Source organism: Macrobrachium rosenbergii, chromosome 43, assembly GCF_040412425.1.
Source record: "Macrobrachium rosenbergii isolate ZJJX-2024 chromosome 43, ASM4041242v1, whole genome shotgun sequence".
NCBI lineage: Eukaryota > Metazoa > Arthropoda > Malacostraca > Decapoda > Palaemonidae > Macrobrachium > Macrobrachium rosenbergii.
Genome location: NC_089783.1, coordinates 52,151,131 through 52,156,417, shown reverse-complemented (window position 1 = coordinate 52,156,417; position 5,287 = coordinate 52,151,131). Strand labels below are relative to the sequence as shown.

Here is a 5,287-nt window from a genome sequence, read left to right as displayed (position 1 = left end):
AAGAACTTAATATTTATGGTAAAAATCCGTCTCATTGTAATCGCAACTGAAGGCTTCTTCCAAATGTGTCTCGGCAGGAAGAGTGCTGTTTCTACAATGCAGAATTCAGGCTACCTTCGATTTTACTGCATTTGTTGAAAGTTGGCAACCTAGGCCTATCGGATTAATGTGTCAGTATGAATCGGTAATCTATAATCTCTTAGTGATCGTTATAGGTCTAATGCTACTTATTTTTATGAGCTACCATATTCTTTTAAATAAAAGTCTCTACAGAGAGCTTTCGAACAGATTCACGAAAGCTCTCTGTAGAGATTTAATTTCAATATATTTGTACCCATGCATAACTGTGGTTTTTTTTCTCTCCATTTCAAGACTCATGCTACCGCGAGTATTTTTAATCAATAACGTTCCGTCTAAACCATAACCTCTAATAACAACTTTGCATCACTTGGCTAATTATAACACATGTATAGAGCAGCGTTGAAATCAGATGATGTCTCTCTTGATAACCGAATGGATGAATCCGCTTTTCTTTTATCTCAAACCAAACAGGCATAGGTTTGAATCCTGGCCTGGCCATATGCGTATCAAATATATATGTACAGTTCACGCTGACTGCTGCTTACTTTAATTTAAAAACTGAAATCGAAATTAAGGGTTATTGCCTTAATATCTAATGTGTTCATGTTTGAGCATGGGCTTTTGGTTTTTATATATATATATATATATATATATATATATATATATATATATATATATATATATATATATATATATATATATATATATATATATATATATATATATATAATATATATATATATATATATATATATATATATATATATATATATATATATATATATATATATATATATATATATATATATATATACATACATATATATCTTAAGAAAAAGACATCTCGCAATAAGAGACTGCAAAAATCTAAACATAATCCAATGCCTTTTGATGAAAAAGTGTAAAAATTTTCTGTTCAAAATGCATTTTCGGCAAAGGGAAGTACTGTACAGTAGGTGCTTCTGAGCTCCATCGTCCTTGGCTGGGCAACGCTCACGAAATCTTCCCTTACGACCGAAGCTCCTTGGGATGTCGGGTCAGAGAACCGGCGGCCGCTGTATAGCGTAGTTTGCGCGTTGTTGTGTTTGTACTTTCTGTCCAGTGTAGCTTGACATTTTATTCGTTTTGACGGCGACGTCCCTGTTTGGTTTTATGGAGTGGGAGTGGAGTTACGTTGTTATTGCGGAGGTTCTTCGGTACGGGTTTTGTTGGTGCTTTGTGTACGTTAGATAGACTTTGGCTACTTGTGTGTTTTCAAAAACTTGAGGCGTTGCTTTTCTAAATTTGATGATTTTCAATAACTCGAGGCGTTGCTTATCTAAATTTGATACTTTTTTTCAAAAATTTTGAGTTGTTGCTTAACTAAATTTGATACTTGTTTTCAAAAGTTTGAGTCGTTGCTTGTCTAAAATTATTTTCATTCATATTAAGCTTTTCTGTTTATGTAAATGTTTTGTCTTTTCGTGTTTTAAGTTGCAGTTATCCAATGTTTACTTCCCACAAGCAGTTTTGGGTAAAACTCAATGTAAATTGATTCTATTTCCAGGAGCTAGTGGGAGTTCTATTTACTGTAACTTTATTTTAATTCCAGGAGCTATTGGGAATCCTTTATTTACTGTAATTTTACTTTTATTTCCAGGAGCCAGTGGGAATTCTACGCGCTGAGACAACCCTTCCGCGATTTTCGCTCGACCGTTTTCTGCCATCGAAGGAATGAATCTCTTGGTCATCGCTTCGTCTACAATCGTTATGGTAGTACAGAAGATGGGAATAATTGGTAAGTTTATTTCCAATTTTCTTAGCTCATACCTCCACCCTTTCAGGGGCGGTGCCCCTGAAGGGGTGGAGGGTTCCCCCTCTAACTGCTTATGGTGGGTCGGAAGACCTGCCATAACTAGTTCTTGGGGGAAGAACTGTTAGGGAAGAACTGTTAGGGAAGAACTGTTAAAACTGTTAGGGAAGAACTGTTAGGGAAGAACTGTTAGGGAAGAACTGTTAGGGAAGAACTTTGCCTAGTTATTCACTTTAGTTACTTAAATACGTAAAGTTAATCCTAATTGAATTTAATCTCACTGACAGACTAAAATTTCAAAATCACATCCAGAGACCATTAGTTTGTTTTAAATGGCATTTTCATTGAATGTGTGAACATAGTTTTGATTTGAAAAATTAAATATAAAGTAATTCGTGACTTGATTAAGTTAATTTAAAGTTGTTCTCAGTTGCAAGATTTTGTTTAAGGTTTAACAATGGTCTTCAATAGCTAGAAATTTTCAAATCCCTCTCAATTGCAAGGTTTTAAGGTTTAATAGTCTTCAATAGCTAGAAGTCTTCAGATCAGTTAGACAGCATGTCTTCACAATTTTCCAAGAACAATTTCTGTCCTTTGAATACTTTCAGGTGAACGGAGGAGCAACACTTAAGACCACCAGATCCCAGGAACTAGGAAGACGAAGACTTCGAGATTGACTTCACGACCGTCTTGGTTCGGTGTTCGTTTATTTTGGCGGCATCGAGACTTGTGGAAATTTAAGAAGGCTAACTTAGTTCCTGTTAGTAGCTGTTCATTTTGCAATGAGCTGAGATTTAATTGTTAATGACAATGTTCTTATAAGAAAAAACTAGGTATACTAGTTCACTTTTACTTGTAATATTGTATTTTCATTTATTTTCCTGGCTTTTCCTGCCATGTTGGGCATTTTAAAGCTGCATTTGAAAAGCTGCATTTGAAGTAAAGCTGCATTTAAAGTAAAGCTGCATTTAAAGTAAAGCTGCATTTGGGTAAAGCTATTTGAAAGTAAGCTGCATTTGAAGTAAAGCTGCATTTGAAGTAAAGCTGCATTTGAAGTAAAGCTGCATTTGAAGTAAAGCTGCATTTGAAGTAAAGCTGCATTTGAAGTAAAGCTGCATTTGAAGTAAAGCTGCATGGGTTCCTAATGAAAGTAACAGAAATAAAAGGAACTAGCACTCTTGTTTACTGGTGTAGTATGACAATATATTTTGCTTTTCTGAAGCCGGTATTTTTTACTTGTTTGTTGAAGTTGAAAAAAACTTTGGTTATGTAATTTGAATGTTGATTTAGTAAAAAAAATCTTGTATTTACTGCATTTAGAAAAATAAATGTTCTCTGAAGATAAAATCTTTACTCTTTATCTGAATGACTAATTTAATCTAAAGGCCAATGTCAGCTGATTAACCTAGCACGATATTGGGACAAGGTTGGGCTATTAGGCCAGGTATTTTGAATTCTCGATCTGAATAATGGCTAATAAGCTAAATATAAAAGACACGCCAGCTGATTATACTATCACGGTATGGGAACTATGGACTGAAAGCTGGCATGTAACAGACGGGCTTAGCAAGTTGTGTGTGTGGCAACTGTAAGTGCTAGCTTGTGTGAAATACTTATCTTCTGAACTAGGTATGTTTAGATTATCATCGTGTCAGGCTAATAAACGGTTTCGTTTATATTAAACTAAAGTGGTGTTAGAATTTAGGGTGAATGTTAATAAAGGTTTATGGGTAGTTAGGTGATTTTATCTTGGTAGGAGTTCTGATTACCGGTTGGTCAGAAAAATATTGCGGTTGCAGTTTGTGGTTACTGTGGCAGAATGGTTTTTTTTTTCTCTCTCCATTTAGTCCCGACAAGATCCATGTCAAACACACTTAACCATTATTTGTAATAAAATTTCAGTCCTCCACGAACGTAAAAAATGTGGATAGTTTGGTACACAGGAGTATTCTGGTGAGATGTGTGAAGGCTGTCCTCCTATAGAAATCGCACTTGATTAATTAACGTATGTCCTTTTGAAATAACACTTGAGTAATTAACATCTTGATGAAACGGGGGGCAGTTCAGAGTCATTTGTAAATATTCTGCGATACTCAAAGGAAAAAGTCTACTATATTGAAAGTACCAGAAGAAAATAACATTGATTACTGTATATAAATACAATCGATACTCTTAACATTACTAATTGTGCCGTGACCAATTCACCTCTATTGACCCCGTAGGGGTTTAATGCCGTTAGTGCACCTCATGCATTACCTAAGGTTCTTTGCAGTGTCCCTTCGGTCTCTAGCTGCAACCCTTTTCCTTTTACTGTACCTCTGTTCATATTCGCTTTCTTCCATCTTAATGTCCACCCTCTCCTAACAATTTTTTCAGTGCAGCTGCAAGGTTTTCATTGTTAAACCTTTCAAACCTTTTACTATCATTTTCAGTTTCAGCGCTGAATGACCTCATAGGTCCCATCGCTTGGCCTTTGGCCTAAAGTCTATATTCTATTCTATTCTATTCACCTGTTGATTTGCATTTAATTCTACCCTCACCATATGAAATCATTTTTGGTCCATTTGCTGCCACCACGCAATGTTTTCCTAACTGCCGCTTTTACATTTAAGATCGTTACGCTTCTTTTCCTGGAGTTTTCTTCTGGCCAGAATTCGCCTTCTGTGTATTCCCAAATTTTTATTTATTTTCAACTTAAATGTAAAAGTTTTAATAAAATTTTGTAATTTTGAAACATCGTGCGTCATTTTTAAGGAGTTAAGAAGAATCATTTGAATAATGTAATCGGTTTTGAAACAGGCTTTGAGGTTCATATGATCGGTCAAATGTAGCAAAATAAATTCGGCAAAAAATTTGGTGTCTTAACTGGTCAGTACTACTTGTCCAGAACTGACCTTGCCACGGCCCGTCTTAGGCATGTCAGACTCCAGTTGAACTGCAATAGTTTTAAACCATTGCATATTGATAGACAGAGAGAGAGAGAAAACATTGTTTTCAAAATAGGTTCGTTACTTTCTTGCTAAGTGGCTGCCATTCTCTGTCTTTTAAGGTAATTTTGTGGAAATATTTAGTTCGGGATAGTTGCATTATGACAGGCATTTAGTCATAGCAGGCAGTTAGTCATTCTATCTCTTGCATACGCTCCATAACTACAGGTAAAGCCAATTTTAAATCAACTTTGCAGAACATCGTGTATATTGACATTTCAATGAAAATTAAAAGAATTTTCTTAAAAGCTGAGCCCATTCTAAGTTATAAGAGCAATAGCTCCGTAACCATTAGTGTGATTTATTGCCATGGGAAAGTATCTACAATAGGATAAATAATTTCTAAACCTACTTTAATCCTGTCAAATAAAAGAAACGAACAGAATTATGACTTTTTTTATATATCATTCATTCCAGAATTTCCATC

At 35.0% G+C, this 5,287-nt stretch overlaps 1 long non-coding RNA gene across 1 annotated transcript; it reads left to right on the top strand.

The window, feature by feature from the left end:
• The first annotated feature begins 1,111 nt into the window (after positions 1 to 1,111).
• LOC136828903 (uncharacterized) lies at positions 1,112 to 2,732 on the top strand. The gene is made up of 3 exons (XR_010850250.1): positions 1,112 to 1,277; positions 1,721 to 1,858; positions 2,482 to 2,732. It is a non-coding gene; the product is annotated as an uncharacterized lncRNA (long non-coding RNA).
• The last annotated feature ends 2,555 nt before the right edge of the window (positions 2,733 to 5,287 follow it).